Here is a 17,288-nt window from a genome sequence, read left to right on the forward strand (position 1 = left end):
TACTGTGCAGCCGAACAGAAAAATTCTGAGGACAGTCTTACAGCGTAAAAGGTAAAGTAGTCCATGTGCTTAACTAATTAAACACTACACCATGAAGGCGTATGGCAGAGTGGATGTATAGATCCACATTTTCTTGACCTCGGCACTAGTTGGAAGTGAGTGGTTAGCTTGACGCCCCGGTCGCTTTACCCCCGGGTCAAGAACCCGCCGGTACCCATTCAATAGGAGGTTGTGCGAGCCCCAGAGCCGGCGTGGACGATTTGGAGAAGAGAAAATTCTTGACCGTACCAGAATTCGAACTTCGTCCCCTCAGTCTTCCAGCCCGTAGCTAGTCGCTGTACCGACTACGCTATCCCGGCTCCTCCGTCTACAGCGAAACGGAATTTATGTTTGAGATAGACATTTCCTAACGATAACATCAAAATTATATTTACAATTGAATCGAGATATTTCCTCACTGACGCCTCTGCACCGAGAAAGCTGAACAGTACCCGAATGCGTTCAGACAGGAAGATAAGCAGACAGAGAACAAAGCTAAGGAGCGGTCAGAAGAATAACATGGATTGTTTCCACGAAAGTTCAGTTTATTGCATAGCAATGCATTTAACATATGCGTCCGAAGGTAAAGGGTCTTTTCAGGTTATTAAAGTCTGAACTAATTGTGTTCTTAAGTTCGGACTTTTCATCAGATTCTTCGTGAAGTGAGTTTCAAATGTAAGCGAAGGATACATAATCGAAATATGTAAAACTGACATTGGTTTCATACATGTGAAAATTATACAGTGAGGTAGGCGAGTCATTTGCACGGGTGTGACTGGTCGAGCTGATTTCAAATAGACACCTATCGCTAAAACACCAATTTATCGCACTAGTGCCACAAGTTATACTTTCATAATCCTAGTCCAGTTGAGGGATAGAGGGTGTCACGTGGTCAGCGCAACGGATCCCCACGGCCTAATCTCGGTTTGATAGACCGGAGCCGCTATTTCCTTGATATAGCTCCTCAGTTATCCTCACGAGGCTGAGTGGACCCCGGTTCAGACCCACTACTTCTCAGAAAATCTGGTAGCGCCGGGAATCGAACCCTGGACCTCTGGATCTGTAGCCAGGAACTTTGACCAGTAGACCAAAGAGGCGGTCAAAGAAAAACGATAGGTGCTTTGAAAATGTGGCAAAGTTCGAATTCTTGGAAGAGACACTACTAAACAGAAATTAATGTTGTATTTTAGCGTCCTGTTACACTGATTCACGTCCATGATGTGTATATATTGACCGTCTTCTAGTGCACACAATCTCACTACATGTTTCGGCATCACTGTGCCATCCTCAGGTGTGTTATTTACGTTAAACTATTGTACTGTTCGCCATCATTTTATAAACAACACACGATGGCGAGCAGTGCAATAGTTTAACGTAAATAACACACCTGAGGATGGCACAGTGATGCCGAAACATGTAGTGAGATGACAAGTGAGATTGTGTGCACTAGAAGACGGTCAGTACATACACATCATGGACGTAAACAGAAATTGCTTTCGTGAAGGATTTAAAAGCAGAATGATTGGGAGGAATGCTTTTTACCAATCGTTTCACAATCTTTTGTTTTCTCCTTCGCTGTCTGAAAAATTAAGAGTCTGACACATACAATACTACGTATAAGGTTGCCTCTAGTTTTGTTGGACGTGAAATTATGTCTGTCACAGTAAGGGAAGAAGATGGAATGAGGTTGCTGAGGAAAATATTTGGACCGAAGGTGAATGCTGGTAAGGAGCTTCTTATTTATGCCCCTCGCCACATATTATTAGAATTAATTCATCAAGGAAGATGAGGTAGACGGGGCATGTAGCATACAGAACGGCATACAAACTTTTGGTAAGAAAACTCGAAGGAAAGAGTCCGCTAGGAAGACGACGTAGATGGGATGATACAAAATTGGATCTTAAAGAAACCGGTTAACTGTGTACTTGATTCATCTGATGGAGGATGGAGACCGGTGCCTGGATGTTGTGAACATGATAATGAGCCTTTGTTTTCCATGAAATTCTGCGAATTTCTTGAGTGGCCGAACAGCTGTTGGCTTCTCAAGAAGGAGTCTGCTCTGTTGAGTTGATATGTCCGACAGGTTACTACCTCACTACTCCATTGCCCTTTTTCTCTCTCTGGCTTACTCCGAGATTCAAGTTTAGAGGGCTCTAACGGGTCTGTAGCTTCGGGCTTCGTCCCTCTCCCAAGTTCTCTTTGACTGAATCTTCTTACCGATAGTACAGTACAAAGTTGGGACTGCACATGTTGGCTCCTTGCACTTGAAAGCAAGGAGTATCTGGATTGCTTCTCAGTGGGCTGGGACTGTCACGAGTGCGGCGTCGTTTTTCTTTCCCTCTTCTGTCCGCGTTTAGCCGTCTGAGTGGAGTGAAGACTGCATTTGGCTTAACCCAGTTATTGCCGAGCCGCGTGACCTACAGCCAGGAAGAAGGATTAAACAACGGCTGTTGAGTAATTATAGCTCATGCAGAATAGCTAGAAGAATTTCGTTTACTTGCCAAACAGAGACCATAAGAATTTTGAGAAATTCATGAAGGACACGTCATTTCCACAACCTCCTCGGGATGCTGTCTGTCAGCAATGCAGTCTGCCAGAGTATGGCGATGACTCGAGAGAACACGATCGGAATCTCAGCCGGTACACTGGACTTTCACTGTTTTCCTCAGTCTCACCAGATAATTGCAGGGATAGTAGACCTACCTGTAATCATGCCACGACCGCTGCCTGATACATTCACAGAGTTCGAGACTACAGGTAACAAAGCGCTATCGCTATTCTACACACTTTACAGTTCTCCGTTACACACGCACTAGGATTCTCAGTCTTGACTAGTCGTATCCTAGCAACGGATATATCACAATCTCACTGGCACTCCATATGAAGTCTTCTTGGCACAGTCTAATTCCTTTCTCGCCATTTCTTCTCAATTACCTTGGAGCGCCATCTCCAGAACTCGACCCAGCTCTATTCCTTCTGTTCTATTCCTCTGTTCTCTGCTCCATCTACTCTGCTTCTACGTCTACTGTCCTGCCGAACACTTTCTATAATCATTACGCACGGACCTCACGGAAAACACGGTCTTCTGTTGTCCAGAATACGTGATTACTGGTCCATTACCTAGCAATGGATGTCCTATTTTTGCTTGTGTTTGTGTTGCAGTAATGTATTTACCGAACCGTTGCCTAGCAATGTGTATACACGTCATACTTGTAAGGAAGATTGCACGGTCATTCACTATTCTGTCTCCCCACTTAGGCCTACAATCCTGACCGTAACCTTATCGAGGAGACACGGAGCCTGGTGAAACTTGTTATCGTACGTAGAGATGTGACTTTCCGTGAGATCATTGGAAAATTAAATTAACCGAGTAATTCTGGAAGAATTGGCAACAAAACGGTAAGAACAACACAGCACGCCACGAACAAACACAGGACGATACCAAGAATCTCCTCAAGATAGACAGGCGGCACAAGTTCAGCCCCCACCAAGAAAGACGATAGGAGAAGGGACACGAACCTACTTGGTTTATAAATTTTAACTTGAATAACAAAGTTTTAAAAACTTTAATATACCAGGAAAGCTGCTGTTGTTGTGGAAAGTTTGGATTTTGTATCTTTGTGCATTACAAACATTGTATGTATATGTATTTTAACACCCAAAACACCCGTTTTGATAGTAGTTTCCAAAAAGTATCGATGTCCCTCTGATAATGGTCTATAGGGACCGAAACATATAAGGGTGTCAAGTTTTCAAGTAGTAAAAACTTCAATAGTCACACTGGACCGAGTTGTTTTGTCTTTGTAATTTGTTAGTGTGACGGATCATAATGAAACAAATCAAATTCAGTATATATCTTTTGTACAAACATGTCAAGAGATGCTAAGACTTTCTACAAGATTTACGTGGTCACAGTGACAGTTATGCGCCCCCTCTCTCTCCCCTCCGCCTGTCCTACCGTGTCTGTTTCGCCTGATCCGCTTACGTGCTAGAGAAGTTGAATGTCTTGCCGCAGCATGAGCCCTGTTATATATGTCTGTGGCCTTGCAGTCTTCTGAGTTTAGCTAAATGCTTCAGTCAGACATGCGCAATACCCGCATAAAGTCCAGTAGAATATAAAAAAACTCCGTGGCTTGAGTCCGCAAGCGAACTATACCGACCGGGCGACCGCCACTTGTCGGGGAAGTTAGTGCCAACTTTAGCGGATAGAGGGTGTCGCGCGGTCAGCACAAAGAATCCCCACGGCCGTAAGTCTCGGTTTCTAGACCGGAGCCGCTATTTTCTTGAAATAACTCCTCAGTTATCCTCACGAGGCTGAGTGGACCCCGTTCCAGACCCAGTACTTCTCAGAAAATCTGGTGGCGCCGGGAATCGAACCCTGGACCTCTAGATCTGCGGCCAGGAACTATGACCACTAGACCACAGAGGCTATCTAGTAACTACAAAATGCCATCACATAATCGTGTTATTTAAAATATATAATTTCGTTACGCAGTTTTACACATAAGGAATTCTCAAACCTGTGTTCAGTTCGCGGACCGTTGTGCTCCAGTAAAGATTTCGAGTAGCGCGGAATACTCTATTCTGCAGGCGCTGCAGTTTCAAGAAGTGAGCGTCGGCCGCACACTCCCGTGTGGGGCAGGTATAATTCAAAACTTACCTAATCTGAGCTTTGTAATGGGTAATTTTAATATTTAATTTTAGGTTTTGCCCTCGTTATGCAGCCTCGGCACGGCTGCATAGAAAATACCACCACAAATCCCACTTGATCAAACCCGGGCCGCCGCGTTGGGAAGCCAGCGACTAACGGCTTGAGCTATGGCGCGGCCTAATCAATGTTGGAAATATAGGAATAATAAAAAACGATTAAAATATATTTAAAATCTTTTTGTTTATAATAATTATTTGAAGAATTATGTTGTTGAAATGAATATCGAGGGAACCTCTCGAGGCTTGCAGTGAGGCATGTTAATTCAATCATCTCGACGTACTGGAGAGATTAACAGAAATGTTCTCTCAGAACAGATTAACCACGCTCTTAGCCGAGATTCAGAGATTCCTGCCAGATACCTCATGAATATCAGGAAAATGCTCTGGCATCAACCCAGACGTATTATCCGCACTATAAATCAAACTTGCACGCTATAAAAACTGATAAAGGTTGGAACTGGAAATGACAATTACTCAGTATGCTTTTAATAATGTTTATTTCATTTGTTAATGGTGTGCTAGCAGATGTACAGGGGGGAATGCACAGTGACAAAAGCGGCTGTGATCTCACTGCTAGTGTGAAGCAGCTAATGTGATCACTAGAAAGTCAAGAGCGGGTAATAACGGAGCGACACTGCAGTGAACGTTTCAAAACAATAGACATTACGCTGAGATTATGGAGGTTACGTACCGTAGTAACAGATACAACAAAAGTAAAGATCACGTTATTCTGTGGCCCAGCACCGTCATGAAGACTAATCTGAGTGCGAAGACGAACGTCCGCACACCGTAACTACTGCTGCCTCAAACACTTGCCACATCTTCCCTAACAGCTGCACTGTCATTTGTTAGGAAAGGGACTGGGCCTTAGAGCAATTAAGGAGGGACAGTGGGGGTGAATATGAGCCTAACATTCCTTGCGGTGCTGAACCCCGGCTGTCCACGTATTATGAGATATATCGACCGAGCTGAATATTGTACAGCCACAGTCCGAGTAGAAGGTAACGGTAAAGCTATCCCTGTATCAGGCCGTGGAGGCCCATCGAGGCTCCCACACATTTTATATACAATCGGCTCACAAATGGCGGTGAGGTTAAGTAAATGTATCCCTGTAACAGGCCGTGGAGGCCATAGGGTTATGGGACATCTAGGCTCCCACAGATTTTCTAGACAGATGGCTCACAGATGACGGTGAGGTTGTCATCCTTACTCGCCGGCCGCCCTTTACTCCCCAGGAAGATTCCTGGTACTCATTTCTGTTAGAGGCTGACTCGAGGCCAGGGCCATATTGCAGCTGGAAGTGTTATGTCAACTGAAAAATCCCATGACTTCACCGGGAATCGAACCCGCGACCTTCCGGCTTGTAGCATAGTGCCTCAACCAACTATCCGAGTACAACGCTAAATTCGAGTGTTGTTAAACCCACAACATAAAGATCATTCGAGATTCGGTATTCGTTCACTAAGAGTACGTATCGAAAGGAGGATATAACACCGCTTTCTGAAGAAGCTGCTCGATAGGGTGCACTGAAAAACCATTCGCACCAGTAGATGAGTTTATAACATGTCAACATGCCCGTGAAGTTACAGTCATGCATAATAGATTGTCATTACGGCAATATTGCTTTCAGTTTACATTGAATGGTGCATAACAGAAGTTGAAGCAGTCCCTGTCAATATCTGCCCTTCCCTTGAATGTGAGAGACCAAGTTGCACACTCCCACAAAACAACTTAAATTACGGTTTTGTACATTTTGATTTTCAATGCATATAGGATATTGGTGGGAAAGCCAGAAGAAAAGAGACTGCTGGGAAGAACAAGGCGTAGGTGGTGTGGACTATATTAAAATGGATCTTAGAGAGATAGACTGGGATGATATGGATTGGATTGATCTGGCAGGATATGGACCAGTGGACTGCTCTTGTGAACGCGGTAATGAATGTAATGTAATGTATGTAAGGGATGGGCCATAAAATCCGGCCCTCGCACTGCGACCTTCAATGATCTATTGTACTTCCCCTTGGATTAGTCCTTTATTAATCCTACACTTTTAATAAAGTGTAGGACCCTACTTATGGGGGCATCATAAAAGTCACTTTATTCCGTAAATCTGACCCAAGTGACGAAATCTTAAATAAGCTATGGCCTCACAATCACACAGGAAGTGTGTGGCTGATTCGTTTTCTTGTAGGCACCTTTCATAGGTTGGGTTATCTGTCAGTCCCGCCTTGGAAAGGTGTCCTTTTAGGTGACAGTGTCCGGTAAGTAATCCTACCACCCATCTTAATTGATCTCTGTTAATCTCAAGAGATCCTTCGTTCTTCTGGCAGAGGGTCCTGATATAAATCCTTTTGCCTGTTTGAGTCCAGTTATGGAATCCCAGCGTTTTTTGTGATTTCTGTTAGTCCAGTCCCTGATCGCTTTCTTGGCAACTTCAATTGAGATGCCTCAAGCTGGTTCAGGCCCTGTGAACGGCTGTTCATATCCTGTTCTTGCCAGCTGATCTGCGCTTTCATTCCCTACATCACCCTCATGGCCTGGCACCCATATCAGTTGTACTCTGTTATGTCTGGCCAGTTGTATGAGGGATTGCTGGCAGTTACAAACCAATTTTGAAGTGACTTGGTGTGTACCAAGTGCTTTAATTGCAACTTGACTGTCTGATAGGATATAGAACGCGTTAATGAACCTTTGGGTTCCATAAAATTCTGGGAAATTCTTGAGTAGCTGCAAAATTGGCGGCTCCTCAAGAAGGGCTGAGCTCCATGAGAGATTAAGTACATTTCTAAATATTAGACGGATGACACGAAGATGCTGATCTGAATGGTTGCACTTCCTATATATATACGAGTATGTTCTTAGTTTCTTCGTGTTTCAAATCTGTCCTGCATTCTGCTTAAAGTTGAAACTTAACTTAGTTTTCTCTTTGCTTACATACAGACTAACCTCCATACTAAGGACCGTGCCATAGCTCAGGCGGTTAGTCGCCGGCTTCCCACCGCGGCGGCCGGGTTCGAGCCTGGGTCTGGTCAAGTGGTATTTGTGGTGCACAAAGTGGCGCTGGGGCAGGTTTTCTCCTAGTACTTGGGTTTCCCCTGCAAATCTTGATTCCACCAATTGCTCCATAAACACCCTCGCCTATCATCTGGGGCTGGTACAATAGGACAGAAGTGGCCGCAGTGCAAGGTACTTAGTCCCACCCCACTAGTAACAAACAAAAAAATCTAGGAGCAAGCTAGATTTCCATTCTCACATTAGAGGCCTGTATGGAGGTAATCTTTGGGCGGCGCCATAGCTCAGGCTGGCTTCCCACCGTGGTGGCCCGTGTTCGAGCCCGGGTCTGGTCAAGTGGGATTTGTGGTGGACGAAGTGGCGCTGGGGCGGGTTTTCTCCGAGTACTTCGGTTTCCCCTGCTAATCTTTATTCCACCAAATTCTCCAAATCATCATAATCACCAGGGGCAGGTACAGTAGGCGAATCAGTGACCGCCGTGCCGACTGGACCCAGCTTGACTTCACCTCCCCACTATGCGAATAACGTAGGAGCAAGCTAGATTTCCATTCTCACGTTGGATGTCAGTATGGAGGTAGCCTACTTGGATCCCCATGGAATTTCACATGTCTTTACCGCCTGCAGTTTTTTTTTTATTAAATGACATGCTTGCTTACTTACTCATGGAGCTGACCCCTTCTTGAGGAGCCGCCAATTCTGCAGCTACTCAAGAATTTCTCAGCATTTTATGGAACCCGAAGGTTCATTGCCGTGTTCACAAGAGCCCTCCACTGGTCCCTATCCTGAGCCAGATCAACTGAATCCATACCGTCCCATCCTATCTCTCTAAGATCTATTTTAATATTGTCAACCCACTTACTCCTTCGTCTTCCTAGTCGTCTCTTTCCTTGTGGCCTTCCCACCAATATCCAATATGCATTCCTCTTCTCCCCCATTTGTGCTACATGCCCTGCCCACCTCCTCATTGAATTGGCAATTCTAGTTATACTTGGAGAAGGGTACAAGTTATGAAGCTCCTTACTGTACAGTTTTCTCCGTCCTCCTGTCACTTCATCTCTCTTCGGTGCAAATATTGTAAGACATGCACATGTTTAAAACACAAACTGCAGCTACTTACGTCAGTTAAGCATTGAATTTTGTGTATTTTACATGACTGAATTGAAAGCGAATCCTGAGCAGGATCTGTATGTATCGTTTGCTTCTACTAACGAGAACTGTCGATTAGAAGCAGCCAACCTTCTCGGAATTATCCTTATTATTAGAGTACACGTCAATAATGCAACAATATAAAGTACATGAAGAATGTGTCACTCACTAAAAATGTATTTTAATACTTTATGATGTTGAAATCATTAAAATGTCAGTAGGACACTAAAAGTATATTTTACACATTAAAAGTGATTATCAGAATTTCTGAAATGTCTCTAGTTTTACGTGTATTTTTCTAGTTTTTTTACGACATGTTTCAGCCTCACATGGGCCATCATCAGGTGATTTTTCTTTTTGGGGAGACTGCTGCAGTGCACTGTACTGCACTGAACTGCACTAGTTCACCGTGCTCCTTTCATGCGTGTCAGTGTTTAGTTCAATCTCATGACTAGTCGTTGCACTCTTTTATGGCTTTTTTTTTAGTTTTTGTGTGTCGTATTTTCTTGTGTGTCACTTGCGTTCTTTCTGTATATTTCTCAGAATAATTTGTGGTGTTCAGCACGTAGGAGGAAATGTGTTTCTCTTTGCAGTCTTCCCCCGTGTGTTTGAGTTGCGTTATCAATACGGTTACATCTAACTTACCGTGGAGAGATAGAAATGAAATCCGGCATTTTTATCGAACACTTTCAACATGTAAAATGCTGTTGCCGTATTTCTCTCGTCAGGTCTCTACATGCGAACACACGCAATTCCGTCACAATGAAATTGGTTTACATAGGCGCACTTCCGAGGAAAATGTATTGCGTCATCTTCTCATAAGAAAACCTCCAAACTTTGCAGATCGTTGCGTTCGAGCACCCTGTCAAGAAATATTTAATTTTCAGAAGTGTATCTCGGGGAAGATTTTCTTAAAATTGTGTAAATATTCTGCAGGGGTGTTCATGTATGAACTGTTCAAGGTAAGAACATTCGATAGAACGAGACAGGCTGTCTGTCGCAGTCGGGACAGTGTGTCTGACGCCGCAGGAGTCCTCCCCCTTCTCCCCTCCGCCCTTCGAAACATGGCCGCGGACACAACTTCAACGATTCGAAATGAAGCACAACTCTACAAAACTTTTCTTCTATCTCAATTATCAGTCGGCAGTAGGAGATTGTAAAGAATGTTAAATCGTCACATCCCTAACATGGCTGGAAGTACTATGTAAAGTATTATCTAGTTGGCGGAAGCACAAGTCATTAAACGCTAGTTATCAAATGCTAGTTAATAAATACCAGTTATTGAACAGAACTTGTGAAACACAAGTTACCGGTCACAGTGGTCGCGCAGTGTAAGGCATGAACTGTCTTCGATTTTTTTTTTTTACTTAAATTCGCTTAGTGTGGGGTGGAGTCCAACTGGGTCGACTCGGCACGGCGGCCACTGATTGGGCTAGTGTAGCCTGCCCCGGGTGATCATGATAATGAAGAATTTGGTGGAATGAAGATTGGCAAGGAAACCGAAGTACTCGGAGAAAATCCACCTCAGCGCCACTTTGTCCACCACAAATCCCACTTGACCAGACTCGGGATCCAACCCGGACTGCCGCGATGGGAAGCCAGCGACTAACCGCTTGAGCTGTGCCGCAGCCCACTGTCTTCGCTTGCTCGAATTCTGAGATCTTGGGTTCGAATCCCATTTAAGGCATGGATGTTTGGTATGTGTATGTATATATGCGTTTATTCTGTGTTTGTATTGTCCTGTGTTTAGGTGGAGGCCTTACGATTGGCTGATCACTCATCTAAGTAGTCCTAGCGTCTGTGTAAACCAAGATTGCAAAACTGATGAAAGGCCAAGCCCCAACAAAAGGCTGTAGAGCCATTGATGAATGAAACACATGTCAATGAACATAAATTATTGAAGAAAAATTAGTATACGACATTTATGAAACACGGGTTATAGAAGTTGATAGACACAGATTATTGCTTACAAGTTAGTGAACATAAGTAATTACGCCCAAGCAGTGAATTTCTTGTTAGTACTATATTCAAGCTATTCAGATAGATTTCGGGTTCTCACTGCAGTGACATGGGGCGTGGCTTATAATTCCAAGCAGTTCGGAAAGAGCTGGAGTTTCGGAGCTACATACCGCGTACGTCTTCGGAGTCGATCACTAATCCAATCAACAAAGTAGCAAGGAAACCGGATTGTACAACATTAAACCCAAGAAGAACGAACTCTTCAAGTCATTACTCTCAAGTTAATAAACTCACGTTTTTTAATTCAAGTTATTAAGCTCCTTGAACTCGAGGTAGTTACTTAACCTTCGACTAGCTTCTGTCATTATGGCACCACCGCACACCCTTTCTACCCGGCCAACATTTCTATGAAACATTACAATAATTCAAGTAGGCTGTATCCTCTAGAAAATGAAGGCCTAATTTCTTTAATTTACTTCGGTTAAATGTAATTAAAATCTCTAATGGCGTCTTGTTCTTTTCACACGCATCACGACATAAAGATGTACATTACATTACCTGTAAAGTATCACGTATTTTTAACCTCGACACCGGATGGAGGTGAATGGTCATTCGATTCTGCAGCTGCTTTGCCCTCGGTGAAGAGGAAATCATAGGCCCCTGATGGGAATCGAAAATCCCTCTTTCAGCCCATAACCAGGGACTTTAGTGACTGAGCTGTCGAGGCTCATAATTAAAATTCATTGCGGTAGTGATAATATATCATGGCTATTGGAAATCAGGTGATAAATAGTACGTGAAAGTGGTTTTATTGCCTACGCACCTTGCATTGTTGATCAGCTGACGCAGGCGCAGGTGTTGAGCGCGTAGTATTGTCACATGGCGGTGCTGCAGGATAGGACTTACAATGGAACTGGCTCAGTAAAGAGAAGTCCTTGTTCAGTAGCTAATAATCGCTGAACTAGTCAAATTCCCAGCCTATTTATAACCCGGAAGTCCATTATCTTTGCTCATAGCAGCTATAGCACACAGCGTTTCTTAACTGCCGGGCCGCGGCCCGGTACCGGGCCCTGGAATCAATTATACCGGGCCCTAGTCTTATAAAAAAATATAATTTTAAGGGCCGCGGTCTGAAAAGGTTTGAGAACAATTGATTAAGAAGACAGCATTCTAAATCCCCGGAGTGGCTTTCTGGACATTCTGAAATTTCATACCAGATTGGTAAATTAATGCCTAAAAATTTGTATTGAGAAATACTGATCTACAGCTTTAGCGATACGAAGTAGCCACGTTTGAAGTAAATGTTTCATCACATGTTCATTTGCAGAAGATGGAATGTTCCAGTAACGTTGTCGCCTCTAGTATCAAATACATTCTAATCCTTGGGCGTTATCTTCTAATTAGACTGCAGTTACATGCAGTCAGCGCGGAAAATTTGGTGGTTTTAGAGGACTGAATCAATGTGCGCATAGAAAATTGAGGAAGACCAGAATACATATCAAACATTGGAGAATCGAGCCCGTAACCGCTCTACTATATGGAGGCGCATAACAACAGACAATTGCCCGCACTGAACGTATTGAGTATATTCTGATATTACTGCTTTTTAATATTTAGAATTCGTCGTGTAACGCCCTGTAATTCTAAATCCGAACTACATGACGTCACAACTTAAGAGACCGGACTCTTCACAGTGACAACCATCAACTTTAAGACATTTATTTCTTACTACGAGACGAATATAGGAAATTATTTTCACATATATAAACCAAATCCTGAATTTACACGCTGCAAAATTATGGGCCTCGGTACAGCCGACGCCGAAATACGTCACCATATTTTGTCGAGCACTGTTTAGGTGCTTGGACGACCAGAAGATGTCCCCCCTGTCGGTACTCATCAGTATTTGTGTGCTTGTTTCATAACCATCTGTGACTTGTGCCTCGAATGAAGACAGCTGCCTCATTACAAAAGATCAATACAATCCAAAATACATGTTACCATCTCCATTTGGCTTCCCGATTGCACCGCACGTAAAGGCGATATGTTAGTACAGGGAGGAGGCACGACAAACTTACGCCATGTCTTCACAGAAGCGTCATTATGAGACGAGTGATCAGACTTCATATGAGGAGGCAACTGTCTGTCGATCGATTCTGAACATAGAGAAGAAACATTCCAAACCATAACGCTGTGTAGTGCTGTGCTGGGGACCCATCCGTGCATATAGAAGATAATTAAGTCAATAACAGCCGAGCGATGTCTGATGAGCTCTGCATCAGTCCATCTACGAATTAATAAAACAAAGTTCTCTTAATATTTGCATTGAATCGAATACATTAACGTAAATAAGTTATGTGCTTTGACATGAAGTCCATTAATCGGGCTCTGTGTAAGAACTTCTATGCAGCAAATGAGAACCCGCGAACCCGGAGTCAACCCGTGTTGACCGACCCGATACCAGTTGCCTAAAGTTGGCAACAAAAACAAACTTTGTGGCCTGTAGTCCGCAAGCGAACTATACCGACCGAGTGACAGCCGCCAACTTTAGCGGATAGAGGGCGTCGCGTGGTCAAAGCAACGAATTACGACGACGGTTAATTTCGGTTTTCTAGACCGGAGCCGCTATTTCCTTGAAATAGCTCCTCAGTTGTCCTGACGAGGCTGAGTGGACACCGTTCCAGACCCTCTACTTCTCAGAAAGTCTGGTAGTTGCATGGAATCGAACCCGGGACTTCAGGATCTGTAGCCAGGAACTCTGACCACTAGACCTTTATTTCTGTCTGTCCACCATTTACCACGTGACTTCCAGCAGCTATGCCTCATCATTAGGTGTGATCCCTTCTAACTTGGTTATTGCGATCGAAGATCGAGTTTTGATTCGAATCAAGGCAGGGATCTTTCTCTGCGCCACCACGTCTAAACCGTGTATGAATTAGCCTGGGCCTTAGCTAACCATTCACCCCCATCTGTTGCTGAGATAAGTAATGTGTACAATTTTACCTGCACTCCCCCTTACGGGGCATGCGGTAAGCATAGCTGGTTGAGGCACTATGCTACAAGCCGGAAGGTCGCGGGTTCAAGTCCAGATGAGGTCATTGGATTTGTTTTCAATTGACCTAATCCTTCCAGCCGCACTGTGGCCCTGGGTTCGACTCAGTCTCTAACGGAAATTAGCACCGGGAATCTTCTTGGGGGGTAGATGGCGGCCGGCGCTTAAGGCTGACAACCTTACCACGATCTGCTAGCCGATTGTCTAGAAAATGTGGGAACCTCGACGTCTCACAACCCTATGGGCCTCCATGGCCTCTTACAAGGATAGCTTTGCCTTTTTTACAATATAAGACTGGAGATAAATTGGAGTAAAATTTCATCTGCTCGAAGTTCTGTCATACATGAGCTGTATTCCATGCTGTAGCCTGGTTCGGGCCCAGTACAAGGGACGTGAGCTGTGCACCATAAAGACAGAAAGTATTTAAATAATGACCTGAAGCTTAACAGCTTTTACTGTTACATTTTCCATGCTCAAGGAAACGTGAAAATTTAATATTCGTTACAATTTCCTTTGACTGACTAACCACTGAATCTCGAACATATACACACACACACACACACACATATATATATATGTCGCGCATTTCCTAGATAACGCGACAAGAAACGATGGGTCTCAGTTTAGACGGTTATGTTTATTGGACTACTATTTTGTTAGACCCGCAATTACAACCACTCGCACTTACAACGCCTTCAGACGTTTCCTCTTCAGTGGTTCTGCCCTTGCACCGCTAATCTCGATGGAAGTGTCTAGGCTCTTCTTTTATCCCTTGTCGGATCTGAACTGACTTCTGCTCTCGTCGAAGCTGGACTGACTTCCAAGTCCAAGTCACATTGCGACTGACGGTCAGTCAGTCAGTAAGTCTTGGTGTCGAGCCCCATCTGGGACTCATGATCAGATATTTATTACTGTTTGGCATTTACGGTCTTGTCTTTGTGGGGCGCCCTCTCTGACGAGAGGACGGGTCTGCCTTTTTTATATGCTGCTGGCCCTTGCCAGTGCAGTCTTTTTCGGGTCTGAGTCCCTTGGGACTCGTAACCATATTTTACTGTCTCAGATTTGAGACTTCCTTTTCGTCGCCTCCTACGACTCGCAGGGTCACGGTGGAGATATTCCACCCCGCCTTCACACGGGGAAGGCGGACTGACTTCTTACGAGTATGACTGCTCTTCGCTTATGTCCTACGCTCGGACGGGCTAGAGGCCATCTTGTTGAAACGTTCAGTTTCGCTCCTGTCATGCAGACGACACAAACGACTCTCTCGTTGCTACGGGAGTACATGTTTACCTACCGGCGCTGTTGTAATGCAGCTGCCTCAAACAATTCGTTACCTAGGCATTGCTAGCCTCTTTGTAACCGTGGAAATCCCACTGTTAGACTTTCGTGTTATTAAGCGATTTCCTAGGCAACGGGCTGCTTATATTTCGTTGCCTAGGAATTGCTAGCCGTTGACGAAAATTGGACCCCTTATAGTCCGGCCTTCCTGACGGCACGTTACAATATACAAAGTGTGTCCAGGTTCTGTTAGGACTGTATTCATTAAAAATACAAGACGTTAATTATTTTCGAAATTTTACTCTTTTTATTCAAAATAGTCGCCTTCTGAATCAATACATAGCTGGAATCGATTGAAAAGTTTTCGAAAACAGTCACTGTACTCCTTTATGGAACTGCATTTAAAACTGAGGTACATTCCCTTTGGATGTTCTGGATGGTGTCGTGACGGTCTCCTTTCATCGCCAACTTAACTTTTGGGAATAACCAGAAATCTGCTGGAGCCAAATCTGGCGAATACGGAGGATCATCAAGGACTGTGATCCCTTTTCTGGCCAAAAAACGGCGCACGATCTTCGATTTGTGGGGTGGGGCCTTGTCATGGAGGAGCGACCAGGAACCATGCTCTCGATATTCAGGTCGAATTCGAAGAATTCTGGCCCACAAACGATTAAGGACTCCGAGATGATAATCATAATTCACTGCTTGACCTTCTGGCAGAAATTCCTTGTGAATGATTCCTTTGGAATCGAAGAAAACGATTAGCAGAGTCTTTACTCGACTCTTTTGCATGCCCACGTTCTTTGGTTTCGGCTTCTTTGGGCTCAACCACGCTGCACTCTGCCTCATTGTGAGAGGTTCATATTGAAAACACCATGTCTCGTCACCAGTAACAATCGATTTTGTAAATTTAGTATCCCTTTGGGCCGACCGTAACATGTCTTTGCAGTGTTCCACTCTGCCATGTTTTTCATCGCCTGACAGCGCGTGCGGTACAAACCGCGCACAGACCTTACGTTCACCCAAATCCTCGGTCAAAATTTATGCACAGTAATTTTTGGTATTCCAAAACGCTCCTCGATGAGTCTTGCAGAAACACATCTGTCTGATGCAAGGATTTCGGTCACTTTCTTCACATTTTCTTCATTGCGACTTGTTCTCGGCTTTGATGCACGTGGAGCGTCTTCAGTGTCCTCCCTGCCGTCACGAAATACAGCATACCATCGAAAAATGTTCGAGCAACTCAATCAGTCACTACCGTACACACTTTTCATCATTTCGTACGCTTCTGCGACTGTTTTGCCTAACTTCAAACAAAATTTGATGTTGGCTCTCTGTTCAACCGCCATTTTCCGACGAGCGTCAGAACAGTACTGTTACATTCAAGGTCAGAACACATGATGCAGCGATGCTTGCGCTTTGAAATTATAGACAGCCACAGCTGAAACTTCAAGAATCTTAACGCAACTCACCAACAGATGGCATTGCAGGGCAAAAAAAAAAAAAAGTCCTAACGGATCCTGGACACGCCGTGTATGTATGTATATGTATTGTTTAGAATTCTACTTAAATTGAAACCACTGATGTTGCATAATTGGCCAGGCTCCAAAAAGTGGTCAGGTAATATCTACACTGGAACTCAAGCTCTGAGATTTCCCCCAAATTTCTGGAAAAAGATTAGATTTTCTTAGGTAATTTTTAGGTGGTTTATGACATCGGTTGATTCATTAACCCAATATTTTAATATGCATTGCCCATTGTCTCCTGACGTAAGTCTCACATTCACGACGTTCCGCGAGTCAATTCTACTCGTCACAAATTGATTAGCCGCCCAGCGTTCGGTCTCAAAAGTTACTGCCGAATCTGTCAACACGAATATAAGCAATCCTCTGGAGAGGGAGCAGAGCCAATTCTCAAACCGTCATGCCTATCAAATATACTTCAGACGTATTTATATTATCTCGTGAATTATGCTAACATTGCGTGAAATGCGTTTTTTTTTCCACTATATGAATATTTTGTGCGCTGCCATGCCATGAATTCGGATCCGTCGTCCCAAACTGTAGGGACCAACCAGTAGGTACCAGACGTT

At 44.0% G+C, this 17,288-nt stretch overlaps 1 protein-coding gene and 1 long non-coding RNA gene across 8 annotated transcripts in view; one reads left to right on the top strand and one right to left on the bottom strand.

Annotated features, from left to right (window-relative positions):
- The window catches only part of LOC117282892, a 63,016-nt gene extending 51,248 nt beyond the window's left edge, over positions 1-11,768 (bottom strand). Inside the window, exon 1 of the long non-coding RNA XR_004513804.1 lies at positions 11,690-11,768. This is a non-coding gene — a long non-coding RNA (uncharacterized LOC117282892). The remainder of the gene's footprint in view (positions 1-11,689) is intronic.
- LOC111871755 (secretin receptor) overlaps positions 1-17,288 on the top strand; it is a 126,794-nt gene that overhangs the window by 31,743 nt on the left and 77,763 nt on the right. The gene's annotated exons all lie outside the window — the stretch shown is intronic.

This window comes from Cryptotermes secundus, unplaced genomic scaffold (genome assembly GCF_002891405.2).
Source record: "Cryptotermes secundus unplaced genomic scaffold, Csec_1.0 scaffold633, whole genome shotgun sequence".
In the NCBI taxonomy this organism is placed as follows: Eukaryota; Metazoa; Arthropoda; class Insecta; order Blattodea; family Kalotermitidae; genus Cryptotermes; species Cryptotermes secundus.